The following is a 25,779-nucleotide window of genomic DNA, read 5'->3' on the forward strand; positions in this document are numbered from 1 at the left end:
GCAAGGGCAGAAATATCTGCAAGAAATCTCACCCTGTGTGTATTCAGACCTATGCAGCTGGTATTTTTATTTTTGCAGGTGAAATGTGTTAAATCTTTTTTTTTTTTTCCCAAACCATAACTGCATTGCAAAGTGCTGCAAAACTGCATTCATTTTTTTCCTCTACACATATAACTGCACCTTGACAGCTGTGTGTGAACGTGCCCCTAGGTCTGTAAAATGCTGAGTATGAATGTTGCATGTGGGGGGGGGGGATGGTGTAGCCTGGAGCACAATGCAGCTGGGGGTCTTGACCTGACCCTATAGCCACAGCCGGACAGTTATGAAGAAGTGAGAGGTTTATGTTACTCCGGTGGAGAGTCAGATGTGTTCTTGCTGAAGCTTGAGGTTTGCTGGGTATAATAATTAGGGCTCCAGGGCACCTACCAGTGTGAGGCTAGGCTTGGTGTGTGTAGTACTGAACATCTGCTATTCTATTAAGATCTGAGAAGCAGAGGGGGTGTATTTCCCCCCCTAGAAACAGCGCCACTCTTGTCCGCAGGTTGCGTCTGGTATTGCAGCTCAGCCCCAACGTACCACATGGACGAAAGAAGAGCTGTTTACAAGAAACAAATACCTATTCCCCTGTCTACAGATGGGTCGCTCTTCCATTTTGAGGAGCTTTGATCGACAAGAGCTCATTTGCGTACTTTTTTCCCATGGAGCATTGCACGAGAATACGTTTCCATTTACCCACTGGGTCTCTTCAATGAGAACCAATACCCAACTTAAAAATGTTAAATCTCCACTAGACATGGGTCCAATAATTTTCTTTCCAGTTCGAGAAGGAATTGATATCATAAAACTGGCATCACTGGCTGCAGCGTACCGCTGCGCGCCAAGGCTTCCTCACAGCTCGCCAAGCACAGCGCCGCCCACTGGATAGCGGCTGCCTAGGCCAAGGGGCCAATGAAAGTGACGTCACCGGCCTAGGGAGCGTCGTGGCCTCTTCAAACAGCTGATTGGCAAGGCTGCCAGGCGTCGGACCCCCACCTATCAGATACTGATGACCTACCCTGAGGTCCCTATCCTGGTTGGAAGCCCTTGATGGCGCCCCTCAACATTTGCCCAAATTAGGGTTGTCTACCAACGGTTTATAACATAATACATATATGACTCCAATAATTATTACAATTTGCAGTAGAAATATTATATTTTTGTATTTCTTAAATAAAAAAAATTGACAAAATCTTTTCATCTCATTTGCATATCCAAATGTTACCAAGCTTACGTTATACAATGTAACGACGAACTGCAACAGAATTTGGAATCTCCTGAAATTAAGGTTATTTTTTTTAATGGCTTTATTTTTTATTTATGTTTTTTTTTTATTCAAAGTTGCAGTTTTTAATTTTTTTTTGTAAAAATAAAATAAGCACAAATAATGCAAATATCGTGAGCGCGTCTTGGTTCCTTTTTTTCTATGTTTAGATGCTGAGTAGGATGGATTCAACCACAGGCAGAGAATTCCCAGCTCGGAGTGAGATCTCTATTGCTATGCATGCTCTTAGGGAAGGCTGAGGAATTAAAGGAGTAACAGCGAGTGATGTCAGCCCTGCCTAAAATAGAGAGGGATAGACTGCAAATCCACTGCTAGGAGACTAAAACCTTCCAATCCCGCTCTAGTTAGCAGCAGGTCAACACAGTGCTCCTGGAAGAGGAGAAAGCAAAGGATCAAAGCAAACGCACAAGTCCACCTCCCCCTTGGCATCAGCCAAGAGAGCACAATCTTCACCAGGGGTGGCAGTGCAAGCCCTCGAGTCATTTCAGGTCTGGATGCTGGAGAGACGTTCTACACAGGCAGGTGCTCTGAGTAGTCAATTCCTTACTTTTGTTTTTTGGTGGGGGAACTCTGAGGATTATTAGAGACGTCTTATGTCATCGCTGAAGGACTTCCCAAAGATCTTTTAAAGTGACCCAGTCTTAGGGACCCTCTTGGAGAAGACACAGGACCCGAAACATCATGACGTCCACTGAAGGGTGAGATGACTCTCTTCTTCCCAATAGATCTTCTTTTGTAGGTCCACCACCACTGAGGATGCTGTGCTCCAGGTGGCAATGAATGGGATACAATGGGATGAGATTTACGTGATTATGTTCCCTTAGACACTGGTTTTACAATGTGTATTGACTATAAGGAAGATGATCCTCCTGAGCTAAGTAGAATGGTGTAGAGATGGAAGGATTGGGGGGATAGCAGGCATTACAGGCAGCCTATTAAGGGGTCTTTGTTGTCAACAGCTGTCACCATTCTCGTCGTGTCTACCAGACAAAAGATCCCCGAGGTTTTGTCTGTGGTTCCCTGGTCTGTAGCTAAGGGGGGTCTGGAGAAGAATTATTCTTAGGTGTTTATCAGGTTGTGATTTACTGTAGATCTTCTTCTTCTTGGTGGACCTCTTCCAGGTTTTAGAAGGATTAATGTATTCAAATGTATCATTGGGTTGGATTGTCAGTGCTATGATTTTCCATACCGGTTCATACTATGACGATTAATTGATAGTACGCCGGGTGGAATGATATTAGGTGCCAGAGTCGTGCACCTATTTGCTGCCAATTGTAAAATAATGGGAACGCCTGGTGATTGTCAACGGCTTCCTCATTCATTGAGCATTTCTTGAAAGACCCGAGACATCTCTAGAGAATAACTCACAGATTAATAGGTTTACTATCACAATCTAGATGATTCAATTACTTTTTTTTACCAAGAGATAGAGCAGGTCCCGTGGGGCACCGATGGCAGGAGGCCATAGATGATGTGCTTTTTAACATCGCTTGATTAGAGTGCATGGTTGCGAACACACGAGGCTTTTAGTCCAATCTTACTCCATCGCAGCTCATTTTTATTGCATCGGAGTTGTTTTCATGTATCTGGGGCGGCTGAGCAGTCTTCGGGGATCTGATATTATGGAAATTAAGGGGGTGCAAGACTTTGGACCAGGTGTAAAATCGAAGTGGCTAGCTTAGGGCTACAGAGAGACTTTTTTGTAAGACAATTGATTGATTTTTATCTATCGAGCTATAGCTGCCGTCCAAAATAATACATTGAGTGGTGTGCAATTGAACAAAGGGTCACGTTGCATCTGGATAGGTACGGGCAATAGAAACACCTCTACAAAACAAAGCAGGCATCACTGGACCACACAACGCCGCTATGGCATGGTTCAGATTCGGCAGGGGGTCATTAGGTCATCTATGACAATTTACTCTGTGAAAAGCAATAAAGGCTTGCTGTATTGATTGTTAATCAAATAAACATGAATAGCCCCAGGTGTTTCATGGAGTCTATAATTCTTCCATACCCTATTTGGCCACTAGAGGCGCCGTTTTCCATTTCCATCTAAAAAATTGTATTATTTATCTGGCTGTAGATGGAAAGACTTGACCAGAGCTAAGATATTTTTTTATATAGGGATGCTCTGTGCAATGAGTATTATTGTATCATGTAGAATGATAGTTGAGAAGAGGTCAATCATTTTTCACCTGCTATTTTTTGGGAAAAATATTGCTGCAAGTGTATTGTTTCCCTTCAAATAATTGAATAAAAGCTTCAATTATCCGTAATGGAATAGAACCTGAAAATTACCTATTATATTAATATATCAGTTAACAAATGAATTAATTTGTTATTTAATACTACATTTCCATTGGTGACAAAGATTGAGGTTGCTGCCAAATACAGTACATTGGCCAATGCAGAGAGGCTTCTTGGTGTCCACCCTGACAACTAGCACCTGCCCCGTTATGCCCCAAATTGGTAAGATCTGTTGCACATTTTTACGAGGTCAGGCAATGAACAAACATCGGGGATTATTTGCAACTGGAACTATTTTTTTGGGGGGGGGGGGGGGGAAATTCCAATGACAAAATTCAGGTTGTATTTTTGTATTGAACCACATGGGAAATTGGTGGCCAATTGTCGTGGTAATGAAAACAAATAGCCACGACCACTTTCGGTCGTTCCCCATGATCTTTTGAATGTGGGCATACCCGTTGACGACCACTTTCAATAATCAAAATGACAGATCTTCGGGGATGCTAAAAATTTGGATAAAAATATCTACAATTGCTCAAGAGTCCAGCAATTGAACGCCCCCCCCCGCCCATCTTAACATTGATGTCTCCCCTCTGAGCCATATGACCACGACGACAACTAGTGCCAAATAATTGAAGGAGCAAAAAATCGCCATATTGTGCCTTAACAGAACTGAAGATATCGCTATTCTAGTTGTGCAGATTATGGGCGTTGGCTTTAATATGTTGTGGCGGTTGGGTTATCTGCACATCTATGAATACTTTGTGAACCTAAGGGCAATGATCGAGAATGAGCGAACTACATTCCTCATCATTGCCTCATTTACATGCAGCAATGATCGCTGCTCTAAGGGGATGAATGATCGTTACTATAATTGTTCATCCCCATATAACGTCCTTGTTTGTCGCCACCAGATCCCTTTTTACACGTGGAGATGAGGTGCTGGAAAATGATTTTTGGTGGCGCATGACCCACCAAGCGGGCATCTACTCATTTGTTGGCTGATTAGCAGCATATTAACACATGGCAGATATCGAGAACGAGCATTCATATGAGCATTTGCTCTAGATATTTTCCCCGGTCCTGTTTTTTTTTCTTCTTCTTTCAAGACCAGTAATGTTGCACAAATAGTCCGTGTTGCAGAGAATCCACTCCATTGTAAATCAATATCTGGGGTAGAGTCAAGTTGGTGGGTCCCATGTCTACTTCCATGGGAACCATGGCATGGCCTGCCTTCATGATAGGTACACCATTTGTGTGGAGAGGCTGCCTGGTCTGGCTGGCCCCAGAAGATCAGTGAAATACTTACAACCATACCATCGATGAACTGATTACAGAAATTAGGGCTCATGGTAATGATTTTGGCAACTCAAACAAAACTGTCCACTTTTTGCAATTCCTTTTCGTTAGAAGGGTCTTGTAACAATAAGCTGATGGTGGGGACCTGCAGCGAGCAGTGGTAATCTTTTGGAGAACATTCATAGTGGGTGTTTGATTCTCCTACAGCGCCACCACAAGGAAACAAAGTTAATTGAAACCAAAAAGATTTCTATGTGATGCAAGAATGTGGGTCCTCCAGAAACAGTAAAAAGGCCCAGAAAGTTCCAGAAAATACCAACCAGGGTATTTTAAACATGTGCTTTATAAACTTTATATCCACTTTAAGATTTATTTAAATCAAATAAAACATGCATCTATTGATAAGAGAAAGCAGAGCAGTACATGCAAGCAAGCCATGGTGGGAGAGGCGTAACTATAATTTATAGGGCACCATAGAAAAATGGGGCCCCCACCACCTAGTGTAAGAAAATTAAAACAGAAGCATAAGTAGCAGAAATTAAAGGTATGTATCATAGAACCAGAAAATCCACATTTTAGCAAAAAGCCACCATATTGTTATACCCCACAAAAAGCTACAAAGTTCTTACGCCTGATTGGGCCCCTTTAACCTCTGGACCCCATGGGACATTCTGTGGCTACAGTTACACCCATGCATGGTGGATCTGTGGACCATGGAGAGGGAAACGGCTCAGATCGGTCCTTATTCAGTGCATTAGTTCCAATGTGTGGGTGCAGAAGGAGCTCTGCAAGAAATTTACTGGACATGTCTCAGTTACAACATACAGAGTACAAATGAGAAATGTGTTTTGGCAGAGTTAGAAGGCCGTTAGATGACGGTAAATAAACTGAGCTACCAGCTTTAAAAATTTGCTGTTGGCGTTGTTATGAGAAGGTGATACCCAATGTAAGGATCATTCCATCTGCTGCCGTGATGGAAGGTCTTAATTACTTCATCTACTGGTCACTAATTATTTCAGATGAGACATTAATAAAAACTAATTTAATACTCATTTACAGTATGTGACAATATATCTCGTACTTCACCAAGTCCACCTAGACAGTAGGTTTTCTATATGACTGTGCCAACCATGTCACCCAGCATGTCTTCAGATGCAAAGTTGGTCTTCATTTAACGATTACCCAATATAATATGTGTTCTTGACCTTATTTGAATGATCTTCTCCAAAATTAGCCCTGTTTTCATGCTTGAGTTTAAAGTTGGGTTCTCATTCGACAAACTGGTGAATATCTGACTTGTGATCTAGTTTTTATGATGATCCTTGCCAACTAGCGCCTTGAGTTTAAATGGATTCTCCATGGTTCCAAATCAGGGATGGATAAAAGCTTGACCTTCTTAGATTCCTGATATCCAGACCATGGTTGGTCATCTTAGGTACAAATTACTGGGCCACCATGTGTAAGCTAAGTACTTTCTACAGTTGGACGCCCCATGTATGTGTTGTAGGTTCCCACCTAGTCATAGTTTCTTCAACTGAAGATGTGTCATGTAACTCTACCTTCTTTAGCATCATGACAACACATCATATCATGATGAGTGTCATGGATCTGACAGTCTCAGCTCTTCTCCATCCATAGCTCGAAAAACATTCTAATGAATATGCCATCCCTTTTAAGAATGTACCTCACGAATAGTCGAGATCTGAAGTGGAAAGACGCCAAGTGGGAAAGCATAAAACAAGGAAACATGTGTACCCTCCTATATCTACGAAACACTTCTAAAGGAGTCACGGCTCCATTTTGATGCCTAAAGCTGAAAAGATCAATAGAATCTGTGGCTTTCCAATCCCTACTTCAAAGCTTGTCGGGGGGTCTTTTCCTCCATTCCGCACAGTAGAAGGAGGTGACACTTCAAAGCTGCTCCCTACATACACCTTGGGACATAGAAGAGAATGATTAATACATCAAACAAAGTGCGTGAAGCTGGAAATAATTAATAAGCTTATATATGGAGAATTAAATGTTTTCAAAATGGGATAAGAATGATCAATGTATGTAGGACAATGGCGAGGATGAAGCAGGTGACGAATAACACTTGAACTGAGGACTACCAACATTTACTTGGAGACATATCAACATGTTCCTTACCCGTAACCACCCACCTTCCCCACAAACACAAGTCCTTGTCCCAAATGTGGTTCATCGTCCCTATGCACCTCTATGGCCACGAGAGGGGGCTGCACAACCATAGGTTATGATATTCAGGAACCATAGTCTTCACCTTGTTGAAGGCATCTGCTCTCCATGGAGATATTGCACCTCTTTGAAGGCAGTGTTCTCAATTGGTGTCCCATAACTGCCAACAGTCCCATCATTTGTTGGACTGTCCCATCTACTGGACCTCGAAAGAGGTAGGCCACATGCAAATCTGCATAAACGGGGACTTTCTTGGCTGTGTGGGGTGAGAGATAGAATGGGGCTCATGTTGCGATTTTACATTCAAACACTGGTGGCTATGGCTTCCTTGCAGCAATGGCTTCTGCATATATTATACATGTAGTCACTTACTCTACCCTAGAGGCAATATATGGAGAAGCGATCGATCATTGGGTGCTTTGTGTAGTTGTGGCTTCCATTTTCCCAAAAGGTACAATGGAAAATTCCTCTTTTGGTGATTCAGTTGTTTTTATTTTTGCTAGAAGGAATTCTCAAAAGTAAGCTAATTCCAGGCTGTCCCATCTTCAGCGATCAGCTGCAATCTGGAGGGAAACCTGGCAGCAAGTCTTCAATTTCTTCACAGCGCCACCGCAGGAGAAACATAGCATTGCATGATGTCAATGAGCTGTCTGTGTAATGCATGGACATGATGGGTCCTCCAGAAAGGTAGATGCTCTCTGTGGTCTTCGACACCAATACATTTCTTGAGGCTTTATCATGTTTGGCTCTTGGTTTCCCCTGTATTACTGTCTGTGCTTGTGGTGGTCAGCTATCCTTTTTGGACTCCCCCAATACATATGTATGCTGGGCTCCTCCAAGCATGCATGTGTTTTCAATGGGAAGAATGAAATACACCCCTTCAAAGGCAACTTATCTCTCATTGTTGTTAAGATCCAACATGCCCGATCTTTCTTCTTGTTGGGTTGACCCATCTACCTTACATAGTCAGCTGGTCCTGCCAAAATCAATGGGTTCCACTGGCTTACTTCTGGTATGTAAGTATGTCCTCCTTTAAAGTGGACCTCTCACCTCTCCTGACGTGTCTGTTTTAGTAACTACTTGCATTCCCCTTGTAACAATTTTTGATCGTCAGTTCTTATGACTATGGCGTGCCATGAATCCATTATTTGTACTAGAAATTTTCGATTGAATATCCAACAGTTTGATATCAAGGTCCAGTTGGGTGTTATCAGTTAGGGGGGTGTCCCTGCACACTCTGACCTTATCCAATTGGTGCTGCCAGCGTCAGACTGTGGAGGGAGGGACCCCCTAACTGGTAACACCCAAAGAGGGACCTTAAAGGGGTTGTCCGGGCTTTTAATATTGATGACCCTTTCCTCAGGATAGGTCATCCATATCAGATCTGCTGGGGTCCGACACCCAACACCCGGGCCGATCAGCTGTATGAGGAGACGGCGCCCACAATGTGCACGTGCCGTCTCCCTTCCTGCTCTGCTTTGCCATAGACAGCAGCGGTGAGCTCCTCCACACATGGCACCCCCGCCGATCAGCTGTATGAACGGTGTGCATGTGCCTTCTCTCTTCCTGCTCGCTGCCGGTGCCGGGTGTCGGACCCCCTTTAATTGCAGAGTGCTGGAAATCCAATTATAAACATCTAGTAGGAATAATAGAGGAATAGCACAACAGAGAGTCCTAAGAATTGATGTTCCATATGGGGAATGCAAGTATTCACTAAAACAGACATGTCAGGAGAGGTGAGAGGTCCTCTTTAAAGTGATGTACACATCAAGGTGCTTACGGACGTCCTGTCCTTCATCCCCTGGTCACCCCATATCCCCGAGCCCTGATGTCTCTGTGAAATAATAATCATCTTTTACCTAATCTTCTTTACAGACGCTCCTGTATCTTTAAGGGCTTTAGGTCTTTGTCTTACTGACACTCTGGTCGGATAAAGAGGAAGGGGTCTCAGGCGGAGGACGGGGCCCTTCATCAGCCTCATATGATAGATGACCGGGCGCTATGCTCATACATCATCACCTGTCATAGAGGCGCACAAATCGGATTTACTAACCAATCATCGAGGCCCAAGGGGAGAAGTCATAGACTGAGATGCAGTAACGGCGTCTTGTGTGCGGTACATGGACTGTTGAGTAATTAGATATGTAAATGTAGCAGAGTTAAATTTGTCACCAGTCATTTAATGTCATGTCACATACAGTAGGCGGCCCATCGCCGCCACCTGATACCGCCAGGGATGTCCAGTTTCCATTCAGCCGCTCCTTCGCCATTTTACCATTATAACCCAATCTGCGTATTCTAAAAAAAAAAAAAGCCATTTATTCCAGAGATTTCCAGGCCGTACAGATCCCACTGATTTTGGGGACTGCGAGAACCCAACTGACCCTTCTACATGAAACAAAGGTGGAAGGGATCGAGTTTTGAACTGTCCAATCCTTTATTTCCACTAGATAACCGTCACATGTGGCTGCAGACAACGCTTATCTCCCATTATTAAAAAAAATCATACAAAATCCGTGTCTCCCAACAGAGGGCAGCACACACCAAGGTTTGCCGGGCAGATGGCGACTGAATTTAGCTTGTAAATATCATCTGGGCGTCCAGCTGCTGATGGAGAAGAGCCGAGCGCTCGCTGAGGCGAAGAACATGACTGGACGGGCGCTGACAGCTCTGCATTTACTGACTGTCACTTCAGTCAGTGGGGTGAAAGGTTAGAATTAGGGCTCGTTCACACAACCGTATGGCTTTTTCAGTGTTTTGCGGGCCGTTTTTAACGGATCCGTTTTTCAGTTTTTTGTTTCAGTAGTGTTTGCGGTTTCATTCCGTTTTTCCGTATGGCATATACAGTATACAGTAATTGCATAGAAAAAAATTAGGTTAGGCATAACATTTTCTATAGACTGTTCCGCAAAAACGGAACGGATACGGAAGACATACGGAGTTCCATATGTGTTCCTTTTTTTTTTTTGCGACCCATTGACTTGAATGGAGCCACGGAACGTGATTTGAGGGCAATAATAGGACATGTTCTATCTTTGAATGGAAAAACAGAAATACGGAAACGGAATGCATACGGAGCACATTACGTTTTTTTTGAGGAACCATTGAAATGAATGGTTCCGTATATGGAAGAAAAAAAATGGCCCGTATACGAAATGCAAAAAACGTTCGTGTGAACGAGCGCTTAGGGTCCATTCACACGTCCGTGGTGAATTGCGGATCCGCAAATAGCAGATCCGCAATACACCCGGCCGGCACCCACGCCATTGCGGACAAGAATAGGACATGTTCTATTTTTTTCCGGAGCCGCTCCGGAAATGCGGATGCGGAGAGCACATAGTCTGCCTCATTGAGAATCAATGGGTCCGCACCCTTTCCCAATATTGCGGAACAGATGCGGACCCGTTTGCAGATGTGTGAATGGACCATTAAAGGGGTATTCCGTCTGTTTCAAGAAAGAGTGCTATAATTTGGCTCACATAGGGTTACTGCTTTGAACAGATGCAATCGGTTTGCCTTCTCTATTGTAAAAGTGTTGATGTTGCTTTCCTCTGGGAAACCTCTGGTGAGGGCTCAAGTTGAGGCTTCCTGAGAACCCTGTTCTAATGAGTATACCTGCATAGCAGAGACGTGGCGGTGTTCTTTGACCTAGAAGTAGGAAAAGTCAATGGTGGAAACATCTTCAAGACTTTCTGATGCCATCAAATGAAATATAAAATATTGAACTTGGTCTACCTTTTCCCTAGGCAACTGCTCATTCGGCCAGAAGCTAGCTCTCTCGACTACCCACGGTCCACCAGTCATGGATATGTTCTAAATGGGTAGAACCACTGCCAGACGTCTCTGGCAGTGGCTTATCTCACCGAGAACAAAAAATACTGGGCATGTTGTAATCCAGCTGGGCGATCATTCTCTCCCCTAACTTCTGCCTCCAGGGGATAGCTTTGAGGTCCCATGAACATTAGATGGTCAACCAGTCTTGATAAAATCAGTGGGTTTGGCTGACATCAATTTAAAGTGTATAGTCACTTTTATTCCCTCCCATTTTTTTTTTGGGGGGGGAAGAGCTGTCACCATGAGTATCCTGGCGGTAAAGCCATCAGGTTGCCATTTGGGACATACAATGACTGAACGATAAAACAGTAAGAAATATTTCCAGCATTTTTGAAAATCTACATTTTCCTCGACAATCATTGGAATGGTCTGTTGGCCCACATGAGAGTAGAACGTTGAATGACCCAGTGTCCTAACGGCCCATTGATATCAGCTGGGGATCTGGGCAATTATCGGGAACAAACTGTCCAAATGATTGGCCCAAGCAGAAGTGCTGCCGATCACTGACAAACATTGGTTATTGGGTGATTACATATTGATTCTGCACCCAAAAACCTTTCATGTCAGAATCATATCACCCTGTTTAAAGGAAGGGGAGGGGGGGTGAGCTGCAGATAATATGCAAAGTGAATGGGGTATGAATGATCGTAATAAATTGGGCCATGTAAAAGTGCTTTTAATGACCCGACAAAGGAATACCATGCTTGTTTGTCTGGTGATTTCATATTCATGCAGCAACCAAAAGCCTTGCTTGTCAGCAGGACATCACGCTACCAACAATATGCAAAGTGAAATGGGATGAATGATCGTAATTGTTGGGCCATGCTGCCAATGACCTGACAAATGTATAAAACTCTTGTTTGATGGGTGAATGCATATTGATGCAACACACAGTAAATACCCTTGCTTGTCACCAAGACATCACCCTGTGTAAACAGCGGATGTGCTGCCAACAATATGCAAAGTAAAAAGGGAATAAATGATCGTAATACTAGGCCCATGTAAATGTGCCTCTGATGACTGATGAAAAGGCAAAACACTCGTTTATAGGGTTATCACTTATTGAAGTAGCACCCAAAGCCATTGCTTGTCAGCAGCATATCACCCTGTGTTAACTGGGGATATGCTGCCGACAATATGCAATGTGAATGGGGGTTAAATGATCTCAATAGTGATTGTTTGTCCCCCTTTCATTTTGCCTCAGCCTTTGATCGACCTTCAGTGTCATTTTCTCATAGGGTTACAATTTCAGAAGTCTTTCTCTCCGGCCTGTTCATCTTAAAGGGACCAGTTACCAACAGTATGGGCTGTATTACACCAGCAGATTATCTATTGGTCTGATTGGACAGATATTGGTCAGATAATTTGTTGGTGTAATACAGCCCTAAGGCTCGCCATGCTTAGGAAAGTCTTGATACATTTTTAATTGACTTACAAACGGTTAAATCAGCAATTACCCAATCTCTCCCCCTATTAGATATCTCCAATTTACTAGCAGGTGATCTCGAGATATCTGTCTCAATTAGGTTGCACACGGCAGAGTAATCCACATGGGGCTTCTTTAAATAGCAGCCATGATGAATGTGTTATTATTTGTGCTGATATCTTGATATTTTCCTGTCGAGGATCCAGGCCGACTATCAAAGATAAATGGTTTATCTCTTTATAAAAAACTATATAACCACAATATTTCCTGAAACAAAGAGAACTGACAACCAGAAAACCCAGCGGGGAGAAAACAACAAGATGTCAGTGTTTCCTTCGATGGGCGGCGCGTTTTGCTCACTCAGCAGATTTCAGCGCTCAAAGTTGCACAAAGAAAATCTGATCTTGTTAATAAAGTATAGAAATCTCAAGAACTGACAGTCACTCGGTTAACAATTTTATAGCCTTAATACCAGGGCTGGTCATCGCCAGTGAAAATTATATAATATAAATATATTTAAAAAAAAAATAATAATAATAATAATAATAATAATAAAAAATATATATAGAGAGAGAGACAGAGAAAGTGAGCAGTGCCTCTGCAGAATAAATGAAGTATTACAATGAAATGAGCTAATCATGTAATGCTTGGACATATCGGGTAGACTGTGTGAAATGCGTGATATTGGCTAACGTGCCTAGATAGATAGAAATATAATAGATAGATAATGAATAGATAGATAGATAGATATTACCACTTCTGCACCTTGCTTCTATCTTCTATCTGTATGTCACCTATATATTTATTTCCAGGTCTCTCAACACTGTGCATTTATAATAGTGTTATGTAACTGTTCATGTAATGTGCTTGGTTCACCAGCAGGTGGTAGCGTAAATGGCAGAGCTATAGTTAGATAGAATGGAACTCACCATTCCATTCCCCCCCCCCCTTTGGTCAGAAGTGGGCCAGTCCTGCTTGCTACCAGAAGGAGGCGGGGCAGTTATGGTTTGTGCTGGTTAAGACTCCATGTTGGACCTGCCAGGATTATAACCTATTCCTTGGCTGAAGATAAGTCCGACTAAAAAGTGAAGTGCAGCGTAAAAAAGAAGCCAAGTTACCAAGTCAGCTTGTCAGTACAGCAGAGTGAGAAAAGCACAGTTGAGTTTGCCTGCCAGTTTAATACTAAAGCCTGCTGGAAACAAAACAAAGCCTGTAAACCGTTGGAAGAAACGTTTATTCAAAGTAAAGCTGCCATTGAACTTCATCTCAAGGTCTGGACTCCGTCAATTATTCCCCCTAGTTATTGCTTCGGAGCCAAAGCCTGGGGTCCAGTTGTATTCAGGTAGGAGCACCGTGACATACATAAAGAGACATTTTAGGCTGCAACATACCACTCAGCATTTCCTACACCTGAGATGCGTGTTATAGAGAGGGCCCTGGGGGGAGGCCGTTCATTGCAATTTTTGGCGTCACGGAACAGGATCTACTTTTGCGCCTTGAAGGCCCCCTCTATCTGTAAAACCCCCTACAAGAAACTGTATTGCATCTACTTACTGCTGGAGAGTGTGAATCTGCATCAGTTGCAGCACTATGGCAAAACAGAGGTTAATCGGCCATTTTGGATTTGGGCATTGTGTGTTGAGAGGAAGACATCCATCCAGCAGAGGGGAGGGAACCAAACAGCCCGCCTCCACAGAGGAACCATTCTTGCAGCAGAAGGAACTAAAGTGTTCAGTACAAATTTCCAGGAGGACAAAGAAATCGACTGTGCCCCTACAGGAAGTAGAAACGGCAGCCATCTTGGAAAAGGGAAAATACAGTTCCTTCTTCCCTGGATCCTGAGAAGCAATGTCCAGAGGTCTGAGTGAGTACTGCTGGGAAAAATAACCTTGCTAGAGACTGTTAGGGGCCATAATCTGCCTGCCAGAGCATCATATTCCCCAAAATTGAGCAGTTGCAGCGACTCTTAAAGGAGCCACGCACCAATTCTGCTGCCGTTGCCCATAGCAACGTGTACTTAAATTGCATTTTAGCTTACGCTGACCCCTCTAGTCTGGTACAGGGTATCAAAAGACATGTCTGACAGGGAGGATTACACTCACTGGGACCGCAGAGATCCACCAGAAACATCAGCAGCTGCAGCCATATGCATCATGCCTCTAACTACTGCTGTAATGGGGTCAGAGAAGGACTGCCCTGTGGCCATTGTCATTGCCACTAGGGACTTTCAACAGCAAAGAAGACTTCCAGTCAGGCTCGGACTGGCCCACAGGGGTACAGGGGAATCCCCCGGTGGGCCCCTGAGCAAGGTGGGCCCCTAGTCTCCCACCTCCTGCACAAGTGGCACATAACACATTAGATTTACTGCACTATATACATATATTCAATGTACAGCACCTCAACCAGCCTATGTTCATATAAAAAACGTGTTAAATTATTTATTATATTCGACTGTAAAGTACGGTGGGCCCCCAAAATAAATTTTACAGGTAGGCCCTAGGTACCCCTGTCCGACACTGCTTCCAGTCCCTCCGGTCGGGAGCAGCAGGCCATCTGCCAGGCGAAGGTTACCACCGTTGCCCCTGACTGCTGGAGTAGAATAGCCAGTCTGTGGCCATTATCACTGTGGCCACTACAGAAATCTCCGGGCCTACCTACTACTACTGCTGCTGTATAGCCTGAGCCCACCAAACAGGAGCGCTGCCCCGAGGTGTGAGAGGATAAAGAGGAATCCACTGATACTGCTCCATGCACTTCGGAACCACCACCGAATCCAGAGCTTCTTGCTATGAAAGACCATCGGTCTATTCTTTATTGCTGTCCGGAGAATTGGTCACCTACCAGGAAAAAGCCACCAGAAGAGGGTGATCCTCCAATTAAAAGTCATGTCACAGAAGGCCACCAGGAGGTCGCAGATGAAGTTTCTGCCGGAGTTACAGCTGCAGAGAGCAGCAGAGCTAGCAGTGACAGCGATGAGGATGTCCCGCAGCTTAATGAAGGACTTTTGCGCCCTCAAGTATGGGACCCAGGAGGAAAACTTCAGGTCCCTCATCTAAGGAGACGTCATGCTGTAAGAAAAAAACATCCATTCGACTACTGGAGCCACAACAGGGACTGCTTCTAAAGGGTGAGAGAACTGTGGATTACATACCTCATGTGGATTACAAATTACATTTTTTCCTTTTTGCATTATATGTTCCAGTTTTGCAAACTTACAAGCCTGCACCCAAAGAAAGGACTCAAACGTGTACCTAAGCTCTTTGTGATTTCTAGTGTGACTTTTTTTGCACTAAAGTTCTAACGTTCTGCAACGTTTAAGCGCCTTAGCCCATTGCATGGACTCTGTTATGGGTACAACAATGTGACCTCTTATGCACTTTTTGAATGGACTTTGGACTTTATACTGTTAGTCAGATAGTTAGCATCCTTGCTTCATTGCTCATATGGACTGCCTCTGAGGACACTGAATACTAAGGGTCCCACTTTGCCTTGTATTAGTTTAGAAAGCCTAGGTATCATATTGTATGATTTGTATATGCCCTTAACCTTGTTCTCTCCACAGACTTGGGAGGGGAAGGAGCCAGTATGTGCTGTGTCTTTGGGATAATGTGCTGTTGCTACACAGGGAGGACCAAGTGGTAAAGTCACAAGCAGGTCTAACATCGTAAAGGGTAACCCCCACTACTAAAAAAAAAATATGTTCCTAAGTGCCCTAAGGCACTGTGCACCATCTTAGAAAAAAAATGTGTAAAAGCTACCAGTTCAGACATCAAGGTGACAAAGCGTAAAGAATTATAAGGCCTTGGTGTTAGAAAGGGAATGCAGGATGAAGCCACCCTTCTATTTGTTGGCTTTCATTGCATGGTGGTGGGATTACAGAGTGAAGACACCCCCATGCTTTCTTTGGTATTAGTGGCCACACCACTCAAAAGAAAGCCAGGAATGATCGCTTTTTGCAGACCTTTTGGTTCTCTGGTCATTACCAAGAGGAAAAACTGTGAATAGACACCCTACTCATAGTGGTAGCCGTTGCTATATCAGTCAATAATAGTAAATAGTTTTATGCAGCACTCTAACTTTCCTTGGGTACCCTTAGAGCACATCCTAAGCACAAGCCGAGGGCGGCTTGGTTTTAAGTAAGGGTGTATGTAACACCCCAGAGTGGTGTTACCACTTCTGCACCTTGCTTCTATCTTTTATGGTCTAACCTGTATGTCACCTATATATTTATTTCCAGGTCCCTTAACACTGTGCATATATAATAATGTTATACAGGGAGTGCAGAATTATTAGGCAAGTTGTATTTTTGAGGATTAATTTTATTATTGAACAACAACCATGTTCTCAATGAACCCAAAAAACTCATTAATATCAAAGCTGAATATTTTTGGAAGTAGTTTTTAGTTTGTTTTTAGTTTTAGCTATTTTAGGGGGATATCTGTGTGTGCAGGTGACTATTACTGTGCATAATTATTAGGCAACTTAACAAAAAAAAAATATATACCCATTTCAATTATTTATTTTTACCAGTGAAACCAATATAACATCTCAACATTCACAAATATACATTTCTGACATTCAAAAACAAAACAAAAACAAATCAGTGACCAATATAGCCACCTTTCTTTGCAAGGACACTCAAAAGCCTGCCATCCATGGATTCTGTCAGTGTTTTGATCTGTTCACCATCAACATTGCGTGCAGCAGCAACCACAGCCTCCCAGACACTGTTCAGAGAGGTGTACTGTTTTCCCTCCTTGTAAATCTCACATTTGATGATGGACCACAGGTTCTCAATGGGGTTCAGATCAGGTGAACAAGGAGGCCATGTCATTAGATTTTCTTCTTTTATACCCTTTCTTGCCAGCCACGCTGTGGAGTACTTGGACGCGTGTGATGGAGCATTGTCCTGCATGAAAATCATGTTTTTCTTGAAGGATGCAGACTTCTTCCTGTACCACTGCTTGAAGAAGGTGTCTTCCAGAAACTGGCAGTAGGACTGGGAGTTGAGCTTGACTCCATCCTCAACCCGAAAAGGCCCCACAAGCTCATCTTTGATGATACCAGCCCAAACCAGTACTGCACCTCCACCTTGCTGGCGTCTGAGTCGGACTGGAGCTCTCTGCCCTTTGCCAATCCAGCCACGGGCCCATCCATCTGGCCCATCAAGACTCACTCTCATTTCATCAGTCCATAAAACCTTAGAAAAATCAGTCTTGAGATATTTCTTGGCCCAGTCTTGACGTTTCAGCTTGTGTGTCTTGTTCAGTGGTGGTCGTCTTTCAGCCTTTCTTACCTTTGCCATGTCTCTGAGTATTGCACACCTTGTGCTTTTGGGCACTCCAGTGATGTTGCAGCTCTGAAATATGGCCAAACTGGTGGCAAGTGGCATCTTGGCAGCTGCACGCTTGACTTTTCTCAGTTCATGGGCAGTTATTTTTTGCGCCCTGGTTTTTCCACACGCTTCTTGCGACCCTGTTGACTATTTTGAATGAAACGCTTGATTGTTCGATGATCACGCTTCAGAAGCTTTGCAATTTTAAGAGTGCTGCATCCCTCTGCAAGATATCTCACTATTTTTGACTTTTCTGAGCCTGTCAAGTCCTTCTTTTGACCCATTTTGCCAAAGGAAAGGAAGTTGCCTAATAATTATGCACACCTGATATAGGGTGTTGATGTCATTAGACCACACCCCTTCTCATTACAGAGATGCACATCACCTAATATGCTTAATTGGTAGTAGGCTTTCGAGCCTATACAGCTTGGAGCAAGACAACATGCATAAAGAGGATGATGTGGTCAAAATACTAATTTGCCTAATAATTCTGTACAGGGTGTATAACTGTTCATGTAATGTACCTGGTTCACAAGCAGGTGGCAGCAAACACAGCAGAGCTATAGTTAGATAGAATGGAACTCACCATTACATTCTCCTCCCCTTTGGTCAGAAGTGGGCCAGTCCTACTTGCTACTAGAAGGAGGCGGGGCAGTTATGGTTTGTGCTGGTTGAGACTCCATGCTGGAGCTGCCAGGATTCTAACCTATTCTTTGGCTGAAGATAAGTCCGACTAAAAAGTGAAGTGCAGCATGAAGAAGAAGCCAAGTTACCAAGTCAGCTTGTCAGTACAGCAGAGTGAGAAAAGCAGAGATGAGTTTGCCTGCCAGTTTAATGTTAAAGCCTGCTGGAACCAAGAGAAAGCCTGTAAACAGTTTGAAGAAACGTTTATTCAAGGTAAAGCTGCTATTGAACTTCATCTCAAGGTCTGGACTCAAGTTATTTCTTCAAATCACTCAATTATTCCCCCTATTTATTGCTTCGGAGCCAAAGCCTGAGGTCCAGTCGTATCCAGGTAGAACACCGTGACACACATAAAGAGATATTTTAAGCCGCAACATACCACTCTGAATTTTCTACACCTGGGACGCGTGTTATAGAGAGGGCCCCGGGGGGAGGCCGATCGTTGCAGATAGATAGATATGAGATAGATAGATATTAGATAGATAGATAATGAATGGATACATAGATAATAGATAGATATGAGAGAGATAGATAGATAGATAGATAGAGATAGATATGAGAACCATAGAGATGTATGTATTGATTTCTACTGCAGTGCCTCCGCACGAGAAGTGAAGTATTATAATGCGATAGGCCGATCATGTAATGCTTGGACGTTTCTGGTAGACTGCGTGAAATGCGTGATACCGCCTAACATCCTATATGTTGGAATAAATGCATGCTGGCGCCTTGGGAAACTGATTTGCCCCTTAAAGGGACAGGGTATGTGTTATGATAAATATATGGACCTGGGCAAAAGTCACAGAAAAAAAATAAAGAATAAAGATAAAAACATCCTGCACGATATGATAAATAAATATGTCAATGGCTACATTTATGAAATAAATCACAGAAAAAAAATAATGATGCACTAACAAAATAGATGCAAGCATTATATATAGACTAAGCCCTCATTCTGATATGATAAAATCTGAGACTCTTAGCCAATATATTTTGATCAAAACACATCTGTGCCAACCTACCCCCGCCAAGGTGGTCTCAGGTCAGGCAGTCCTACGCTAAACCTACCTATGCCATTGGGTATCTATGTTCAGGAGAGCAGACGCTGCACATATAGTGTGCTGCCCCTATAGGGACCTGCCATCAATAATAACAGATGTGGCCGGGTGGATAATTACTAAAAATTGCATGTTGATTGTTTAACCTCTTAACCTCTGGATTGCTCAGGGCTAGTAATAAATTGAGCTGCGGCCATAAATCAGCAGATATTGGGTGGAGCATGATTTATTCAGAGATGGATCAATACCGGAGAGGGGACGTCGAAGAGGGTTGTTAATTTGACTCGGTCTAGTGGCAGCTGATGCTCTGGACGTGCATAAATGGACATTTCTAAATGGACTTGGTCCCCTTAGATATGAATGTGTGAGCCCTAGGGCGGCTCATAGTGTCTCCTCAGGGCAGAAGAGTCTACTGGACACCATTCAGATCTAAAGATCTACGTTTATAGAGGAGCCCCCTTTTCCCCATTCAAGACCCTCATGTCTCACACACATACTGTAAGTGTTTGATTTCAATGGGGGATGTGTAATACTTCATTATACCTATGGGGGCACTGCGGGGGAATTGAATAATTGCTGCCAGGATCTCAGCTGACGGCTGGAGATCCTATGAGCAATCATCTTGATGATTGGGAAGCCTTCTAAAAAAAAAATGGGATTCTCCAAAGCAGACACGTAAGGCTGGTTTTAGGCAGCGGCAGCCATACTGCGGTCCCATTTTTGCATCCATATCACTCCATTATATTTTTTTCAACCAAACTTCGATCACAACAGGACCATTATACTGGCACCACATAGCAGAGCTAATTGAGTATGACATCGGCATGTGTTGCATTGTGTGGCACCAGTACGTGGCCCTGTTATTTAGTCTTATATGGTGGTATTATTTAACGCAGTATGGCGTTATTATTATGACAGTGTGAGAAGTCTCCGTATCCCCCTATACATCCTCCTATAAATGTGAATTCTCAGCTCGGCCAAGCATGCATGTGTTGTCAATATTAGAATGGAGAAAGCTACTGCCAGCCACCACCTAGCAGGTGGCTTATGTTCCCAAGAATATAAGGATTGGACATTTTAAACTTCAGCATGCCCAATCCTTCTCTCCTCCAACATCTGCCTTTGGGGGTGCAGGGGGGAATACACATCAGCTTTATTCCCACTCACTACATATGCATGCTCAGCCGAACAGAGGATGCATGTATATGGGGGGATCGGGAGAGACTGCTGTCGGCTGAACGATCTTATGTGGATCTTCTGCTCTGTATAGTTACACAATGGGTCTGAGCCTCCATTTAACCCCCGCCTCCTCACCCTGCATTCCCGCTTCAGGAATATTGCATTTCCCATCGCCGGGAATCTCCATGACAACCATAGGCCACAAATACCACATTGATGACTGGGACTGGGAGATTAAAGTAATGAGTCGTAACCATTGACACATCACAGGGTGCTTACCGGAGACGATTTTACGTCCTTCATTTAATACGATCAGTAAATATATTCCGTAGTCATTGCAACGTCTCTATAAAGGCTGACAGATCATCCATAGGTAGAAGAACCACAACCACCAGAATGTTAGCTCCGTTTTTTGGGCTAGGCCAAGTCTTCACTTACCAAATTTTAAGAAGGGACATCACAGAGATATTGAAAGGGGCGTATAAAGCATGCAACATTTTTGACCTCATACCCTGACCCTTTATATAGGACATGACCCCGGCCTATTGTAAAAATGATCCTATTCATCCCACTCCAAAATTAGGAGACCCCCTAAACTAATACAGGCCCCCAGACCATACACCCTAAACCAATGTTCTCCAACCTGTGGCTCTCCAGTAGTTGCAAAACTATAACTCCCATCATGCCCTGACAGTCTGCAGCTATCAGGACATGATGATACAGGTTGGAGAACATTGCCCTAAACAAAAAGATACCCTAAATAAATACAGACCCCAGACTACATGTGGTGGAAATTATACAGCATTTTACAGTAGCAGCAAAATGGACGGTTTAGGGTCAGTATTTAAGAAGTCTGGTTTAGGATCTGTATTTAGGAGGTCTGGTCTGAGGTCTGTATTTAGGAGGTCTGGTCTGAGGTCTTTATTTAGGAGGTCTGGTCTGAGGTCTGTATTTACGAGGTCTGGTCTGAGGTCTTTATTTAGGAGGTCTGGTTTAGGGTCTGTATTTAGGAGGTCTGGTTTAGGATCCATATTTAGGAGGTCTGGTCTGAAGTCTTTATTTAGGAGGTCTGGTTTAGGGTCTGTATTTAGGAGGTCTGGTCTGAGGTCTGTATTTAGGAGGTCTGGTCTGAGGTCTGTATTTAGGAGGTCTGGTCTGAGGTCTGTATTTAGTAGGTCTGGTCTGAGGTCTGTATTTAGGAGGTCTGGTCTGAGGTCTGTATTAAGGAGGTCTTATCTGGGGTCTATATTTATGAGATCTGGTCTGGGGTGGGTATTTAGATGTTTAGTATGTCTGGGCTCTGTATTTAGAAGCTCTGAAGTCTGTTTCTAGGAAGTCTGGGGTCTGTATTTAGGAGATCTGGAGTCTGTATTTAGAAGGTCTGATCTGGAGTTTGTATTTAGGAGGTCTAGCTTAGGCTCTGTATTTAGGAGGTATGTGGTTTGTATTTACGAGGATTGGTCTGAGGTCTTTATTTAGGAGGTCTGGTTTAGGGTCTGTATTTAGGAGGTCTGGTCTGAGGTCTGTATTTAGAAGGTCTGGTTTAGGATCTGTATTTAGGAGGTCTGGTCTGAAGTCTTTATTTAGGAGGTCTGGTTTAGGGTCTGTATTTAGGAGGTCTGGTCTGAGGTCTGTATTTAGGAGGTCTGGTCTGAGGTCTGTATTTAGGAGGTCTGGTCTGAGGTCTGTATTTAGGAGGTCTGGTCTGAGGTCTGTATTTAGGAGGTCTGGTCTGAGGTCTGTATTTAGTAGGTCTGGTCTGAGGTCTGTATTTAGGAGGTCTGGTCTGAGGTCTGTATTTAGAAGGTCTGGTTTAGGATCTGTATTTAGGAGGTCTGGTCTGAAGTCTTTATTTAGGAGGTCTGGTTTAGGGTCTGTATTTAGGAGGTCTGGTCTGAGGTCTGTATTTAGGAGGTCTGGTCTGAGGTCTGTATTTAGGAGGTCTGGTCTGAGGTCTGTATTTAGTAGGTCTGGTCTGAGGTCTGTATTTAGGAGGTCTGGTCTGAGGTCTGTATTAAAAAGGTCTTATCTGGGGTCTATATTTATGAGATCTGGTCTGGGGTGGGTATTTAGATGTTTAGTATGTCTGGGCTCTGTATTTAGAAGCTCTGAAGTCTGTTTCTAGGAAGTCTGGGGTCTGTATTTAGGAGATCTGGAGTCTGTATTTAGAAGGTCTGATCTGGAGTTTGTATTTAGGAGGTCTAGCTTAGGCTCTGTATTTAGGAGGTATGTGGTTTGTATTTACGAGGATTGGTCTGAGGTCTTTAGGAGGTCTGGTTTAGGGTCTGTATTTAGGAGGTCTGGTCTGAGGTCTGTATTTAGAAGGTCTGGTTTAGGATCTGTATTTAGGAGGTCTGGTCTGAAGTCTTTATTTAGGAGGTCTGGTTTAGGGTCTGTATTTAGGAGGTCTGGTCTGAGGTCTGTATTTAGGAGGTCTGGTCTGAGGTCTGTATTTAGGAGGTCTGGTCTGAGGTCTGTATTTAGTAGGTCTGGTCTGAGGTCTGTATTTAGGAGGTCTGGTCTGAGGTCTGTATTTAGAAGGTCTTATCTGGGGTCTATATTTATGAGATCTGGTCTGGGGTGGGTATTTAGATGTTTGGTCTGGGGTCTGCATTTAGAAGGTCTGGTCTGGGGTCTGTATTAAGGAGGTCTGATCTGTATTTAAAAAGTCTGGTTAGGGTTCTGTATTTATGTGGTCCGGGATCTATATTTACAGAGTTTGGTCTGGGGTCTGTATTTAGGAAATCTGGTCTGGGGGTCTGTATTTAAGAGGTCTGGTTTGGGGTCTGTATTTAGAATATCCAGTCTGGGGTCTATATTAAGGTGGTCTGGTCTGTATTTAAAAGGTCTAGTCAGGGGTCTGTATTTAGGATGTCTAGGCTCTGTATTTAGAAGCTCTGAAGTCTGTATCTAGGAAGTCTGGGGTCTGTATTTAGAAGATCTGGAGTCTATATTTAGAAGGTCTGATTTGGAGTTTGTATTTAGGAGGTCTAGCTTGGGGTCTGTATTTAGGAGGTATGTGGTCTGTATTTAGGAGGTCTGGGTTCTGTATTTAGGAGGTCTGTTTTGGGATCTGTAGTTAGGACACCTGGTCTGGGGTCTGTATTCAGAAGGTCTGGTCTGGAGTATGTATTCAGAAGGTCTGGTCTGGAGTATGTATTTACGACATCTGGTCTAGAGTCTGTAGTTAGGAGGTCTGGTCTGGGGTCTGTATTTAGGAAGTGTGGTCTGAGGTCTTTATTTAGGAGGTCTGGTCTGGGGTTTTTACTTAGGAGGTATGGTTTAGGGTCTGTATTTAGGAGGTCTGGCTTGGGATCTGTTTTCATGGTGACAAGTTCCATTGGGGAGTGATGAAGAGGGTCATGTGCATGACTACATAAGCTCATGATACATGAGCTCATAATAATTATAATAATACTAACAACAAGAACTGCCTCAGCACAAGCCGCCAGCGCACGGACGTAGGCCTCGTCTTCCACATTCATGGCGCATTCATCCTCTGTACTGACTCCAGCTCCAACCTAATTATTCTTATCTGAAGTTAGTGCAAGAAATTCATCATCAGAGCGACAGTCCTGCTGCACCGATGTCTATAAAACGATGACAACTGGTTCATTAGCGCTCCGTCTGTTCTGCCCTAGTGATGAATAAAGCCGTCACAATGTAGGAATATTAAAGGGAAGACTTATGTCCCTGCACATTTATACATGTCCTTATTTATGAGCCTCCCGCACCCCATCCTTCTGATTTCAAAGGAGATAAACTGCTGTCAGAAGTGTCCTCTCCTGTCCGAGTGTGCATGTGTACGGGGTGGGGTCGGAAACGACAGTTTGTTCACCTGTCAGCTATTGAAGGTGTGTGGACAAGCCAAGTCGTACGCACAAGCAAATATGGAGGACGATGTACGCAGGACACATTTGAGAACAGTTTGGACTTTTTGTCACGACTTTTTGTGTGCTTTCTTTCCAATTTTTACCCTCTAGATGGGTGATGTAGTCTCACCCCTTATAAGGGTTATCCAAAGAATCACTTTCAAGTCTTGAAATTTCTTTTTTTAAGTAATTACAGTGTTTCTATAAAAAAAAATGCCTTTTTGACTATTTTTTATGTCCCTCATGGTGCTGCTGTGCATATGTGCAGCTGGGGTCAACTCCAGCCAGAATCAGTCTCCTTCCCCCCTGGCAAAAGACAATGTAGTCCTTACTTCACCTGTATGTTGACCTGGTGTCCTGTGCCTACTGCACTACTACTCCTGGTAGGTATGGACGCTGCGTACTCACCCAACCGACTTCTCTTACTGACCTGCAGCTCGGGCCCGTTCTTCTGTCTTCGCGGCAGCCTGCATTCTGTTGTTAAGACCTCCTGGTTTGTTCCTTAGGATGCATCATGGGCTCACTCCTAGCCTTTTAAAGGACCAATGCATCCAAATTCTTCTCTAGCCAATGGCTGGCAGTCCCTGGGTAGTAAAGGCACCTTCCCTAGTATGAGGGTGCCTGAGCTATGGGTTCCCTGGTCTCTAGTGACCAGCAAAGATTTATTCCCCATCTGACTACCCATGTACCGTACTGCAGCATGACTACCGACTCTGACTTCTAGCAGCCAACCCAGACCCTAGCCTATTTCACGGATTGCCCTGCTGCCACCTGTCCTGAACACCAGGTGGCGCCATACAAAAAAAAATGTAAAAACTCTTCAGCCTGTAAAAGACAAACGTTTCTCATTTTTTATTATCCATACAATTAATATTATATAATGATGGGACAACCTCTTTAGACTTGAGTGACGTTCCAAAGATGTATGTAGACCAGACCCCTAAATGAATACAGACCACACCCTGTAGTTACCGCTCCTCATGAACACTCCTCCTTCCTCCCTTTTGGGGACACGCCCAGCCGGCCAGCATCGGGACAGATGGAGCTGAACAGTTGGGGCCGGGAGCCGATGGACGTCCATTAGGCCGTTCCGACCACAGTCGGATGTGAGCACCAGTGTTGGGCCTGGTCAGATCTTACAAAGTGGATCCATTTGGTTCTGGTGTATTCACCTGAATCAGACTAAAGCTACGAGCACACGAACGTATTTTGTTTCCGTGTCCGTTCCGTTTTTTTTTTTGTGGATAGGATGCGGACCCATTCATTTCAATGGGTCCGCAAAAAAATGTGTGCTGTCCGCATCAGTATGTCCGCTCCGTAGCCTC

General features: G+C 43.7%; 1 long non-coding RNA gene across 1 annotated transcript; it reads right to left on the reverse strand.

The window, feature by feature from the left end:
- Positions 1-61: 61 nt before the first annotated feature.
- On the reverse strand, positions 62-25,154 carry LOC120981161. The gene is made up of 3 exons (XR_005774634.1): positions 25,144-25,154; positions 17,789-17,792; positions 62-932 (listed from the first exon to the last, which is right to left on the reverse strand). It is a non-coding gene; the product is annotated as an uncharacterized LOC120981161 (long non-coding RNA).
- Positions 25,155-25,779: the final 625 nt, after the last annotated feature.

The sequence above is a fragment of the Bufo bufo genome, chromosome 10 (assembly GCF_905171765.1).
Source record: "Bufo bufo chromosome 10, aBufBuf1.1, whole genome shotgun sequence".
Lineage (NCBI taxonomy): Eukaryota > Metazoa > Chordata > Amphibia > Anura > Bufonidae > Bufo > Bufo bufo.